We start from the raw sequence: 15,264 nt of genomic DNA on the forward strand, positions 1-15,264 counted from the left end.
GCGGTCGTGAACGGGCGCGGCCATCTTGTTTCTCATTCATTGCTATGGTTCTGGGCATGCTTTCTGTATCCTCTCTGAATCTCTGCCATCCTTTGCTTGTTTGAAGTTTATTTGATCTATTTTACTTATTATCTATCCCTCTATTTTTCTAGCTCTATATTTTTGTGTTTTCTGCTGCTTTTAGTTACTTTTAAACTACTTTTTTAAACTCTTTTCTTTTCTTCTTCACTATTCTATTTCTTCTTTATCATTTAACTTTATTTCTGCCCAGACCATGGTAAAGGGAGCCGGGAAGCACCCTGAGAAGGGGAAGGGTCCCGCACCCCGTGCCCGGCTCCCGTGCGGGCGTTTGAGGGGGGAGCAAGTGGTGCCACGGGAGATCTTTAGCGCGGAGGAGGTGGCCGCACTCATCTTCCACGTCCAGCGCCGCCTCCCCAAGACGATCCTGGGAGGCGGCAAGATCACAACCGGCTATGGCATCCGGGAGCGCCGGAAGCGGTGGGAGAAGGTGTGCCGGGCCATGTTTAAGCTCTCTGGGGTCCGGCGCACATATAACCAGGCCACCCACCGCTGGACAGATGTCATGGACCGGGAACGGGACTTGCTGGACGCGCTCGGCGTAGAGGTCCCCGGGCTTGGTGAGTAGTAGTAGCTATTCATCACTACTCTGTTTTATCCGGCTCTGTTATTTGCAAATCTTTGTTCTTTACCAAGAGCAATAATGCTGCCGATTACATTGTAGGTAAATTATATTTCAAAATCTTCTATGCATTTCAGGTGCACTGCTCTCCTTCTCAGTAGCCTTGCTTGCTACTATGCTTATTTGTTTTGTATTTTGTGTTCATTTCATTGGCCTGAGAAATGATGTATGAGTGTAGTGTAAAGATAAGAACTGCGTAATGCTAGACACTAAGGGTCATATTTTCAATTACCGGCGCATCCCTGCAAAGTAGCAGGGGTGCGGCAGTAATTGTGTGCCATGCCACCACCACCCATTGGCCCAAAACGTCACAGAAGCCTTACGCATCTGTGCCGTAAAGGCGGCGCATTGCTGGAGTTGCGTGCCAACGATGGCGCAGCTCCAGCAATGCTCTGGGGTACCCTATCTCCCCAATGCTGCATCAAGCCGTACGTCGGATTCAAGCGCGCAGGGTTTGAGTCATGCATCATTGTCCTAAAAGTGACTGATTGACATCTTGTAGATTTCCCTCAGCCACTTTTAGGATTCGTTCCTGCGCAGGTACGCCCTCCCTTGCGCCGGAACGCCCCCTGATGGCGCAGGGCTTTACAACGTGATGCATCGCCCATATGTGTTTTTTTTTAATATATACGCCGCACCAACACCATGGCGAGTCTTTTGTTCTGCCGCTGCGTCACAAAAGTCACGCAACAATGGAGGAAAATGAGCCGCAAGGGACTTCTAAATCAGCCCCAACAGACTGAAGTCCAGTCCTTCCTTTAGACACATGGCTATAAGAAGAAATAGTGGCGGTGGTCGGTGGATTGATAGTTTGAGTATTCACTGATCTGCAAGCAGGATGGACTTTGTCTGTCACTTCGCGTGCTGCGGACTGCTGCCTGCCAGGCCTAGGCAAACCTCTTTAGTAGTCTGTTTATTGAGTTACATAGGAACTTTCTAAGTCAACGGTCCGCAAATCAGGCAATACGAATAACGTAGTATACCACATGAGATAGATCCCGTGGAATAGTTGTCTATCTATTTGCTATTTCTCCAAAATATTTTGTTATTGTTCTTTTGAAATGTTTGATTTGGTTGACAAATCTCATCCATGTTTTCTGGTCTTTCTTTCTTTCATGTTGTACATCAGCTCCCCCCAAGGGCAAGAGGAGTCGGACACAGGAGGAGGAGGAGGAGGGTGCTGTTCAGGAGGATGCAGGCCAGGATCGGGCAGGCGAGGGCTCCTTTGCTGGCCCCAGTAAGTTTAAATTTTAATAAAGAGTACCTATTTTTTCCTAGCGTTCCTCATTCGATTTTTTCTAAATCGTCTTTGATCTTCTTGTAGACTGGATATAAATTCTTATCCTGCCTCGAATATGACTCCCTGTGGTATTACTAGATTATTCTTATTAGTCTGTCTGTGTAGCTGACTAAGATTGGACATTTGGCAATTCCATTGGACTCCCATTCTATTCAGCAATAGCTCTATGCACTGTCTCCTTACTGACTAGATAGTGTGGCAAGGTCATTTAGCTCCCGAAGTCACCGATGATTGATCCCCAATGATCTTTAGATTATCCTACGCAGGAGAAGAGTACGGAGTCACAGTCAAGAAGTGTCAGAGGCACTCATGCTTGCAAAAATTCCAAAACCTTTAGCTCATCCGCTCTAGTCTGGAGGACCAAAAACCACAGAGTCTATTTAAGTTTAAAAGCTTTATTAAAAGTAAACACATTTATTAAAATCAACTTTGTCATAAAACTATTTAACTGAAAACGGAAAAGTGCTTAGTGCTGACGATTAATTGGACACATTTCTTGTGGTCGAGCCGAGCTCTCACCTGGTTTGAACTTGATCCTGGTCGTGTTCTTAGAAGTCAAGCTTCTGTCTGTTAGGAGAAAAAGTGGTGCGTGTTAAAAATAAAAAGCAAGCATTCATCAGTTGTGCATAAAAGTGCAGCAAGACAACAGCCTTCCCTGGAAAAAGGGACATTTTTACTTTAGAGTAGACAGTCACAAATTATTACATTGTATTCTGTTTTTTTAACATTTCTTTATTACTCCTAGACCAAATATTATATAGTAGTGAGTGGTGTATTCTAACATTCTTAAATGTACTTTGTAGGTGGAACATCTGGTGGCGGGGCCAGCGCGGAGGTGGCGGTGTTGGGCGAGGACTCGGAGGACTCTGGGGAGGATGCGGTGCAAGAGCCGGCGGACGGTCCTGTGGGGGTTCGCACGGTGGTGGCGGGAACAGGTAAGCTATATATTCCTTACTTATTGAGATTGAAGACTGCATAGTGTGCTTTCTGCACGGGTGTATTACAAATCAACCAGGTAGTAGCCTCCTCGAAATGTACTCCGACTTAGCTGTGAAGTTTTTGGTGAGAAGAATCCCAATAAGATCTTAGATGGACGTGATGGATGGGATGAACGAAAAGCGAAAGAAGGGTGTAAGTAAGTGGGACGCGAAATTTTATGATGGCTGGCAAAGAAGAACGATATGTGTTTGCTTGGCCCCCGAGGTGGCTGGGAAGGAAAGAATATGGTATGAGGCATGGCTGGGTCAATGATGAAGCAAGGATGGGTGGAAGGACAGCAGCCTGGGTGGGTGAAACAGAAACTGTATGTGTGCGTATACTTTGAATGAATGTATGCCTGGAGCATGGTATTCTCTGACTCTTAGATAGCACATGTGTATCTAGAGAGAGTAGATGGTCGCTGGATGAACTAAGTGTTACCTTGAAGAGCATGTACCACCGCACCCGCACGTCCGTTCCAGTGTAGGGAAGGCAAGGAAAAGAAATTGTAAATGTGTCCAATACTACCATGAATAGTAGCAGTACTTTGTATTGCAACTGCAAGCACAGCATATATCCGGTTATTACGGTGGACACTCCGTACCTCTCTTAATAACTTTAGTTTAGTTGTAGTACGTCATTCATGTGTGGGTGTATCACTGTTCACTCAATATTAAGCAAAGCACCTAAAGTCATCCCATATGTCATCAAATACGTCCCATGTGAAGTGATAGATAATCAAATTATTTAGCTTCTTCATTTTCCTTTTCTAGTTCTCATTTGCACTGTAGGGTGAAAGGTAAATTAATTAAGCAGTAGCCCTTGTAACAGAGTATTCTCAGTGCCACCCGTAATAGAAAAGTAATAGCTTCACCACCTGCATGTACTTGACCGGTACAGTAACGCCAGTCTGTCTCACTCATCATGGTGTGCAACTGTTTTTCTCGGGTGCAAGTTCACTGTGCTGCCATTCTGCCGGCTTGCATCAGATAACGTACCAATTTTCCTAAACAAGAGAGAAGAAGAAGAATAAGACTGGTGTACTGTCATAGTCGACTGTAATGGAAGTCCATAGTGGTCGTAGAATTTGTTCATTAAACTACCACTAATGTTAGAGCAAGGATGCAGAAGTGGGAGGTTACATAGATACTGTCCTCAATAGTTATGTACTGTGCTTTCAATTTGCTACTTGTACTGTGACCCAACTTTCGGCTCAATCACTTTGTGTTATTAATGCTAAGGAGCATTAGTTTCAGACTATGTCTTTCTTTCTTCATATAGTTGCTCCTTCCAAATCGACATCACGGAGGGAGCAGGCTCGAATGGCCCGGCAACGGAGGCTGGATGCCACTGTCGCCGAATATCGGCGGCTGGTGGCCCTGGAGGAGGAGGAGGACACGCAGTCGACCGGTGCAACCACAACATCCTCGACTGGGACAGCTGCATCCTCCTCCGTGACCCCACGGGCCGCCAGCATGCGCAGTGCTCCAGCGGTACGGAGCCGGGCTAACAAAGCCAACCGCCACCGCCAAGCAGCAGAAAGACCAGCTGCCCCCCACAGGAGCTGCAAGGCACGCCAACCGCCTAGGAGTCCGAATGTCCTACCTGGAGCAGGAGGTCCATAACTATAAGAACTTGGTGGAGGGCCTCCGCTTCGAGCTTGCCACCCTCCGCAAGGAGTATGATGCCCATGCCGCAAAATGCACCAGCACCCTTCAGTAGTGGAGTGTCCCTTGCCCTTTTTTTAGAGACTTTTGGGGGGTGGGATTTGGGAGTTGGGTTCTTTTTGGGACTTTTCAAAGACAATCGTTGGGGTTAGGGAGGGTCTTGAGGGAGATTATTTTGTTAGGGCTACATAAATATACATTTTTAAACTTTATCTGACCATACCTGTTTTTTACTGCTTTTCAGTCTGGTGGGTGGGGGACGGGGGTGTAACAGTAAGTTTGTTTTCCTGAACAGTCGTAGGACTTTAGTAGTACTACCGTCAATCTCTCGTCTAGTCCTAATACTCCATTATACTACCTCCCACCAAACGCTTATCTTACCTGTAATTTGTGTTAGAAATTAGGGCTAGGCCCAGGGCTGGCTCCACGTGAAATGGAGATTAACGTTGGCAATCCTGGGCGGGTGAAATTTCCTCATTGCGGTGGTACTAGTGGTGTGACACAGTGGCAGTTGCATGCCTATGGAAAAAAAGAAAGCGTTTCCTGGTTTGTCCTTACTGTAGCATTACAACGGTTACGGTACGATCGAGAATATAGCAGGTGACAGTACACTAGAACAGTGCCATAATGTAGCCTAACAAATGGTAAAGTATTTGCTTGCAAGTATAACTAGTACTTGCGTTGAATTTATTTGACATTGGCTCCTACTACTAGAATAAATAGTACTGAAGCTGAGTAAGTCTAGAAGATATCCTTGTATTCCTTCACCAGCCTGTTGCTATGACCTTATCCTCCCCAGTAAGTGTGTGGAATTATTGATGTCATTTTAGTCAGACATCAAGCAAAACAACACAGCCCGGGGGAAGAGGGTTAGGGTTTGGAAAATGGATGGGAATGGGGGTTTCTTTTTGGGTAGGTTTTGTTGAGAGAAGAAAAAAAATGCACAGCCTGGACAAACAATAATTGAAGATAAAGAAATCTTTGGGTACAAACTAAAGCTAAGCACATGCAGACACACTCATAGAAGAAAACAATGGATACTGTATCTGTATTCTGTATGTTGTTGGAGTTGTCCTGTTGAATTTGGTAAGTAAGTTGCATGCAGCAAACAATTCCTCTTATTAGCGGCACTCCTCCATTCCAGCTGACGCTTCGTCCATCAATGTTGGTGACCACTGACAGAAGACACCCTGTCCACTGCCTGCCTGGCGGATGTTGACTGAAACCCGGCCTGTAATTATTGAACGGAAAACAGGAAGTGCTATTACAATACCACTGATAAATAAATAAAAGGTATGTACGCTGTGTGGTGCAAAAAGTCACACTTTGATTTCCCTAATAGACAGTACAATATTTTTGAAATTGCGTGCTCTGTCTGAGTCACCTTTTTAAGGATAAATAAGTATGGCCAAAATATTATAGCGGATCTTTCCCCTCAAGGTAGGTGTACTGTAAACTGTGTTTTAGAACACAATTTGACCTTCCCAGCAATGCTCCCACCAAGACCCTTACTAAAGCCAGTCGCAAAAATGTAGAAGACCCCCAATCAGATCTCCAAAAACGATGCCTAGCAGAAAAACGGTGACAAAACGTACTTTGAAAGTAACAGTAGGCCCAAATACACCCTTACCGACCGTGGATTGTATTCAAACCACTTGCAAGCAAGCAAAAGTATCCATAGCCAGCATCGCTCCAACAGTGCTCTAAAACCCAGAACTGCGTTGCAATAGAACACCCCGAAACACATGCAATCCTGCTGCTAGGGCTAACCCTAACGAACCCTAACTTACAAAAAGTGCCAAAAGGTGTTTCCTTATGGATTTTGTCCAAAACACTTCTATCCGGTATTAGACCTTCCCAGGAATGCCCCAGCCAAGACCCGCCAACCCACCCGCAAAAAAGCACGCGACAACACCCCCAAACAGCGAAAAAGCTAAATCTCATACTTACTATATCTCTCGGCCTTCGGTCCAAACGCGCTGTGCAGCTAGGTCATCATCATAACTCCTGTTTTCCACCACGGATTTCCTGAAAAGCAAATGCAATCAAGATTAGACTGTCGCAGCAGTGCTTCGACAGAGACCCCGGCCGCAACCCACCCACGAACAGCAGGAAGCCCCCCAAAACGCTACATTGAGCAAGATGTCAGAAGAAATAGCAAAAAAAAGGCTTTTCCTTAAGGATTTTGTCCAAAACACTTCTATCCGGTATTAGACCTTCCCAGGAATGCCCCAGCCAAGACCCGCCAACCCACCCGCAAAAAAGCACGCGACAACACCCCCAAACTGCAAAAAAGCTAAATCTCATACTTACAATATCTCTCGGCCTTCGGTCCAAACGCGCTGTGCAGCTAGGTCACCAATCATCATAACTCCTGTTTTCCACCACGGATTTCCTGAAAAGCAAATGCAATCAAGATGAGACTGTCGCAGCAGTGCTCCCAGACCCCAAAACTCACCCACAAACACCCGGAACCCCGCCAAAGAGCACCTCAAAGGCAAGCAAGTCAGCAAAAACGGCAAGAAATTTCCACCTCATATTTGGTCCAAAACACTTTTATCCATTATTAGAGCTTGACAGCAATGGGCCCAAAGCCGTCAACTCACCCGCAAAGAAGTAGAACACCCCCACAAGTGCTGAGTCTTTCTTCATTGGGCGTAATCCAGCACTCTGCTTTGAGGGAAATCGCAGTCTGGAGGAGGAGGATAGAGGAGCATGTTCTTCAGAACTTGTGAACCTGAGGAATGTAGACTGCGGCACCTTCAAATCAATAAGCAAACAAGTGAAGACAGTTCTGCTGATGGTCTTGTTTTTGGGATTAGGTGATTAAAGTTTGAATTAAATTAACTGTGCAAAACAAAGAAAGAGAGACACACAGGAATAAAAGTGAATAAGGACGAAAAAGAAAGTTATTGATTCATTGTCTCATTTTCAGGGCTCGGTGTCAGGGAATAAGAAGAATATTTCGTCATCATACTCTGCGAATTCAGGCAGGATGAGGTCAGTGCCACCGAACAGAGAACAAATCCCCTCATCTACGTTGCCGTCCTCCTCGTCTTCATGCGGCGTGCTTTCTCGTACTTTGTAATCTGGTGGTATGAGGTGCTGATTCATCTTGATCATTGTCAGCCGCTCCACATTTTTGGGCGAGAGGCGGCTCCGTTTGGGAGTTATAATGCCACCAGCAGCACTGAAAACACGTTCAGAAGACACACTTGCGAGTGGGCAAGACAAATAGTTTATAGCCAGGTTGGAGAGCTGTGGCCACAATTGTTTTTTGCCATGCCAATACTGCAATGGCTCATCATTAAGAAAGACCTCTGTTGAGTCATTCAGATAGTCCTGCATCATCGACTCAAGGTCATCAACGGTTCCTCCACTTTCCTTACTTTTTGCTGTGCCTGTGACATTTTTTCGAGAACCATACCCAAGCAAACTTAGCCAATCCTCTACAGCAGCCACTGTTACTGTTGTGTGTGGTGCAGATGATCCAGTTGCCGGTGTCTTTAACGGTTGAGAGGTCACTTGTGCCCCAGCCACAGGTGCAGAAGTGGATTCTTGTGACTGGGGATGGCCTGCTGATACTGATGCTGATGTACTGCCTTCTCCTTCAATAACCTGCCGTTCTTTTTCAAACCTCTTGGCTGACCAGGCTAGCCAATGTTTGTACTTTTGAACATCTTCATCAGTAAAAGGAAAGAATGCTTCGCCTGCCAGCGCCTTTTTGTAGCGTGGATCCAGAATAGTAGCACAAATGTAATGCTGTTCTGACTTGATCTTTTGAAGACGTTCATCACCACGTAGGCGCTCTAATAATTTCTCAGACAAAATAAAAGGGTCTTTTTTTTTTACATCTTTTTCAAACTCAGAAGACACCGCCATCAGTTGGTGCTCCAGCATGCACAACAATGGGATAGCTTTTCCCAAATTACAGTCCTCCTGGCTGACTGCACGCGTGAAGAACTCAAAAGGACGAAGCATGTCTGTCAGGCTTTTAACTATGTCCCATTGCGCCGCACCCATCCGCAGGTCCTCCTTCTGAGATGTACCCTCTGTTAAGAAATAGTGATCGAGTACCGTATACTGCTCATACAGACGCTCAAGCATGTAGAAGGTTGAGTTCCAACGTGTTGCCACCTCCTGGATGAGTGCTTTCACTGGTATTCGACTTTGAAGTAGCAGCCTCCTCAGATGCTTCCGGGCCTTAAAAGAATGGCTGAAATGGTTGCACATTTTGCGGCAGGTGGTCATTACCGCGAACGCTGCACTGTCTCTATCACTCAAGAATTTTTGAACTACCAGGTTGATACAGTGCGCCAAACACGGCACTCTGAAATAGCCACCCAGCGACATGGCCTTAACTACATTGGCGCCATTATCCGTGGAAACATAACCAATCTGGCAATTTTTTGGGAATAGCATTTTCGAGACCTTTTTGTTAAACTCGTCCAAAATGTTTTCGGATGTGTGACTTTTCTCCAAGCCAAACATGGCTAGTGTTGCATGTTTCCGAGCAGCTTTGAAAACTTGGTCCGGGTCAACACCTGCGTTTAGCTTTGCTTTAACACCTGAAAAAGAGACCCAGTGTGCAGTGATGCACATGTAATCAGCGCCTGCGCCACTGGTCCACATGTCTGTTGTCAGATGTATTGTGTGAACAGCACTCTTCTGCAAAGCTGCCCCAATCGCCTCCAGCACATCTTCATGTAGTGCTGGAACCGCAACTCTGGCAAAATAGAACCGGCTAGGAACCTTCCATTTAGGGCAGAGCGTTGCCACTAATTCTAGAAAACCTACCGCTTCTACAAAAGAAAAAGGGAGAAGGTCCACAGCTAGCATTTTAGCCAGCTTAGTGTTATACAGACGCGTCAGTGGGTGGTTGCGTTCATATGGCACGTCTGAAGAAAACATGGTTCTAATGTTGCCCTGGACCAAGCATTTACGGGCTGATAATGACTTCGTTGACCCAATTTTGCTCGCTGGTGAACTTTTGTGCGTTGGTGTCTCACTCGCTCCAACACTCTTAGTGTGCCTCACATTGAGTGTGCTGCTGACAGGGGTACTGGGTGTAAGGGAAGTGTTTGACACGTCTTCTTCCTCCTCGTCATCATCAGATGCAACATCAACATTTTCTTGACTTCCAATTCGGGCTTCCTTGATCGCATCTAGGTGCGCAAACCATTTGACAGTGTGCTTTCTCTCAAGATGACCTCTCTGGCCTCCGGTACCATAGTTGGTACCTGACTTACCACGACTAACTGCAAGCTTACAAAGGGTACAAATGGCAAACTTTGGATTTTTTTGGCAAACAGTAAAGAAGTCCCAAACTGGGGACTTGAAGTGTCTATGGGGCCTGGAGGAGGCGGCGATACTGGTGGTGGTGGTCATGAAGCTAATGCCAGATGAAGTGGAGGATCTGGATTGCCCAACTTTTGTACGTTGTGCACTTTCACCGCCACTAATTAAGGTCGAGGTGGATGGAGGTCCCTTCTTGCCAGAAAGAAATATGGAAGCGGGACGAGTTGGTGTACTACTTAACTCCAATGATTGTGGTGTTTCCACTGCCTCCTCATCGACAACATCATCATCATCACGCTCAGCAGCTCTTCGGGCTAGGGTCAAAATGTCTGTTTGCTGCATGCCCGCTGGGGCTGCAGTGACCTTTATGATGACTGGGTCGTCGTTGTCAGAGTCTTCATCAGCAGCAGTATCCGCCACTTCTTGTTGAGCCTCATCACACTCCAAAACTCTGAGACTTTGGACGAGCTTCCTTTTACGCTTAACTACCTTTGTCAGATCATGGTGTGCCTCACTCTCAGACGGCAGTGGTGCTGGTTCCCAAGTTTGATCCGTATCATCAGAAGGAGGTGTGCTTGAAGAAGATGTAGACACCACCCTTGATCTCTTCCTTGCTAGGGGTGTGGAAGACAATGAATGATCATCAGGAGGAGTGGCTTCCTCAAATGATACCTCGCCTTGATTGTCGATTTCCTGATGTGCCCCTACTTCGGGAGGAACAACTATTGTGGGCACTTGTGACCCTCCATGCACCTCTGCTTGCGCATCTCCTTGCGCTGCCTCTCCTTCCACATGTACTTGGGCTTGTACTTGCACATGTGATTGTTGTTGCGGCTGTGGTTGTTCAACACTCGTCAGATGAGCTACAACAACCTGTGTTGATTGAGGGACATTGCTGCTGCTTTCTTGCGATGAGCCAACATCACTGGTCGATGGTGATTGAACAACTATACTGGCTGCCTCTGCAGCACTCAAGGGCTTGGACTTAAGTTGGCGTGGTGGTGGTGGTGGCACTGAGCCCAATGGAGCGGGGGTGCTGCTGCCAGCTTGGTCCCCAGCAGATCCCGCTGCTGCTGCAGGCATACTTTTTTTTTTACTCCCAAAAAAAGGGGCGGGCGGCACACCAGTCTCCTTGGTAACTTGCTTCTTCTGCTCCTTACTGGCACCTTTCTTGCTAGAGGAGCTACGGGTAACTTTTTTTGGGGCCATCTTCTTCAGAGCAGGTCAGAACAGCAGGCAGCAGTTGCACGAGTTGCAGAGTTGTCTGTGTCCAGACATGACGTCGCGTGACGGTATGCTGCACACACACACCGCTGCAGGACTTCTTCCTGGCACTGGTGGTTCTCTTGAGTCTTGTGCACCTAAAAGCAATGGAAGACAGAGGAACATCAGTTCAGTTATACACCCCAAAAAATCGACAAAACACAGAAAAATCAGCACAATCCCATGCCATCCATGATGTTTACATTGAAGACACCCCACAGAAAGACTAGGGCCATGCAAGTATGCAACACTCACTACCCCTGGGCATAATGGATGAAAAGTAGGCAAAATAAGTGCAGGCCTCAGACACTGCCTCTCTTCAAAATGGCCCCTTACACCCCAAGCCAGTCCACATCAACAGTACACCCCAAAAAAACAGAAAAACAGCCAAAAATCACCACAATCCAATGCCATCCAGGATGTTTACATTAAAGAGAGTGAGACCACACTACATGCACACTCAGTCCATGCACCACTACCCCTGGGCAAAAGGCCACACCAGCAGCCCCAAAAAAACGACAAAAAACAATAAAATCAGCACAATCCCAGCCCATCCATGGCCTCAATGGTGTTTAAATTCAAGAAGACACCCCTCAGAAACACTAGGCCCATGCAACACTCACTACCCCTGGGCATAATGGATGAAAAGTAGGCAAAATAAGTCGGGCCTCAGACACTGCCTCTCTTCAAAATGGCCCCTTACACCCCAAGCCAGTCCACATCAACAGTACACCCCCAAAAAACAGAAAAACAGCCAAAAATCACCACAATCCAATGCCATCCAGGATGTTTACATTAAAGAGAGTGAGACCACACTACAGGCACACTCAGTCCATGCACCACTACCCCTGGGCAAAAGGCCACACCAGCAGCCCCCAAAAAACGACAAAAACAACAAAAAACAGCACAATCCCAGCCCATCCATGGCCTCAATGGTGTTTAAATTCAAGAGGACATCCCACAGAAAGACTAGGCCCATGCAAGTCACCACCCCTGGGCAAAGGGCCCCACCAGCAGCCCCCAAAAAACGACAAAAAACAATAAAATCAGCACAATCCCAGCCCATCCATGGCCTCAATGGTGTTGAAATTCAAGAAGACACCCCTCAGAAACACTAGGCCCATGCAACACTCACTACCCCTGGGCATAATGGATGAAAGGTAGGCAAAATAAGTGCAGGCCTCAGACACTGCCTCTCTTCAAAATGGCCCCTTGCACCCCAAGCACATGTTGCCTGTACCAGCCAGCACTCAAGATGGCCACCACCACCACCCACATGGCCAGTCCACATCAACAGTAGACCCCAAAAAAACCGAAAAACAGCCAAAAATCACCACAAACCAATGCCATCCAGGATGTTTACATTAAAGAGAGTGAGACCACACTACAGGCACACTCAGTCCATGCACCACTACCCCTTGGCAAAAGGCCCCACCAGCAGCCCCAAAAAAACGACAAAAAACACAAAATTCAGCACAATCCCAGCCCATCCATGGCCTCAATGGTGTTTAAATTCAAGAAGACACCCCTCAGAAAGACGAGGCCCATGCAACACTCACTACCCCTGGGCATAATGGATGAAAAGTAGGCAAAATAAGTGCAGGCCTCAGACACTGCCTCTCTTCAAAATGGCCCCTTACACCCCAAGTCAGTCCACATCAACAGTACACCCCAAAAAAACAGAAAAACAGCCAAAAATCACCACAATCCAATGCCTTCCAGGATGTTTACATTAAAGAGAGTGAGACCACACTACAGGCACACTCAGTCCATGCACCACTACCCCTGGGCAAAAGGCCACACCAGCAGCCCCAAAAAAACGACAAAAACAACAAAAAACAGCACAATCCCAGCCCATCCATGGCCTCAATGGTGTTTAAATTCAAGAGGACACCCCACAGAAAGACTAGGCCCATGCAAGTCACCACCCCTGGGCAAAGGGCCCCACCAGCAGCCCCAAAAAAACGACAAAAAACAATAAAATCAGCACAATCCCAGCCCATCCATGGCCTCAATGGTGTTGAAATTCAAGAAGACACCCCTCAGAAACACTAGGCCCATGCAACACTCACTACCCCTGGGCATAATGGATGAAAAGTAGGCAAAATAAGTGCAGGCCTCAGACACTGCCTCTCTTCAAAATGGCCCCTTACACCCCAAGCACATGTTGCCTGTACCAGCCAGCACTCAAGATGGCCACCACCACCACCCACATGGCCAGTCCACATCAACAGTACACCCCCAAAAAACAGAAAACCAGCCAGAAATCACCACAATCCAATGCCATCCATGATGTTTACATTAAAGAGAGTGAGACCACACCACAGGCACACTCAGTCCATGCACCACCACCCCTGGGCAAAAGGCCACACCAGCAGCCCCAAAAAAACGACAAAAAACAATAAAATCAGCACAATCCCAGCCCATCCATGGCCTCAATGATGTTTAAATTCAAGAAGACACCCCACAGAAAGACTAGGCCCATGCAACACTCACCACCCCTGGGCAAAGGGCCACACCAGCAGGCCCAAAAAAATGACAAAAATCAGCACAATCCCAGCCCATCCATGGCCTCAATGGTGTTTAAATTCAACAAAACAGTTGTATCATGCACCCCTAACCAACCCTGGTCCTACTGGATACTGTGGCTACCCACAATATAATTTATTTAATGCTCTGAAAAAGTTCCAAAATTGTACTTGCAGCAACTGTAATGCCCCAAACAAACTTACTTGTGAAAGTTGATTTCTAATCCAAAAGTGATCCAAAGACAGTCAAAAAGGCCTCAAATCCAAATATCCAGCAGCACCCACAAAAAGTAATCCTTCCAGCTCCAGATCCAAATGAAAGTGACCAGGAGATGGACAAAGCACTGGGAGGAGCCTGCTGGACAGGAACAGGAAGTTGGAGACTGTGGGGCACTTCCTTCCTCCCCCCCCCCCAAAAATGGACTCCTTGCAAAAAAAAAGGCCATGCAAATGTCAACCTGAGGAGTGATTCTGATAAAAATCATAATTTTCTGAAGGTTTATCCTGTTTGCTGGTGATTTGCTTGTGCAGAATTGCAAAATCTCTATTTCGCGAGTGCGAGATTGTTCCTTTCCGCCGCAACTACGTGTTCGCAATTGCGAACTCTCGCGAGGTGTGCTGTGCAAGGTAGCAAGCCGCGATTACGTATTCGCGGGCGCCAAACTCCCGCGGGATCACGCAGCAAGATCTAAAATGGTGCGGCACTCGCAAAATATGATCGAGAAAAACAACTCGGCAAACGCTTAATGACGGAAAGTGAACGCCGTGCACCACGCCGCGCGCCGCAACCAAGCAAAAAATCCGCCGCGAGCGGATTCACGGATTTTCGACAAATTCGCGAGAGTTCGCGGATTGCGAATTTGCCGAAAATCCGAAAAATCCGCGATCGGAGCGGATTTTACGCCCATGCTTATTGTGGAACAACTACTATTGCAGGCGGTGGTTGTGATTGTTCTTTTCGTTGAGCATCTACTATTGCGGGCGGTGGTTGTTGAACAAATACTATTGCGGGCGGTGGCTCAGGTTGAACATCTACTATTGCGGGCGGTGGTTGTTGTTCACCACTTTTCTGCTGTGTTCCCTCTTGCGTGGAATGTGTACTACTTTGAGATAGCGATAAGTTCAGGTCAGGCTCAGTATCACTGCTTTCCACCATTAGGCTGGCTATCTCTTCCCCACTCATCTGCTTGGGCCTGGGTTGGTGGCTTGGGCCCACTGATGCGGAGGTGCTGGTCCCAGCTTGGATCCGGTCACTGCTGCTGCAGGTGTACTTTTTTTTCCCAAAAAAGGTTTTCGGGTCAACACCAGACTTAAGTGTCACTTCCTTCTTCTGTTCTTCCTTCTTCTTCTCAGCAACTTTCTTGGTCTTGGAGGACCTGGTACCTGCTTTCTTTGGGCCCACCTTCTTCAGATGTCAGCAGCAGCACTCAGTTGCACAAGTTGCTGAGAATGATGTCTGGTCAGGTTAGTTACTCCACACATGATGTAGTACAGAAGGACGTCCGTCTGGCAGTAGACCAGGCAATGAAT

The 15,264-nt window shown here is 47.0% G+C and overlaps 1 long non-coding RNA gene across 1 annotated transcript; it reads left to right on the forward strand.

Moving 5' to 3' along the window:
* Nucleotides 1–1,826: 1,826 nt before the first annotated feature.
* LOC144821769 (uncharacterized) lies at nt 1,827–4,318 on the forward strand. The gene is made up of 3 exons (XR_013608424.1): nt 1,827–1,937; nt 2,804–2,935; nt 4,260–4,318. It is a non-coding gene; the product is annotated as an uncharacterized LOC144821769 (long non-coding RNA).
* The last annotated feature ends 10,946 nt before the right edge of the window (nt 4,319–15,264 follow it).

The sequence above is a fragment of the Lissotriton helveticus genome, chromosome 2_2 (genome assembly GCF_964261635.1).
Source record: "Lissotriton helveticus chromosome 2_2, aLisHel1.1, whole genome shotgun sequence".
Taxonomy (NCBI): Eukaryota; Metazoa; Chordata; class Amphibia; order Caudata; family Salamandridae; genus Lissotriton; species Lissotriton helveticus.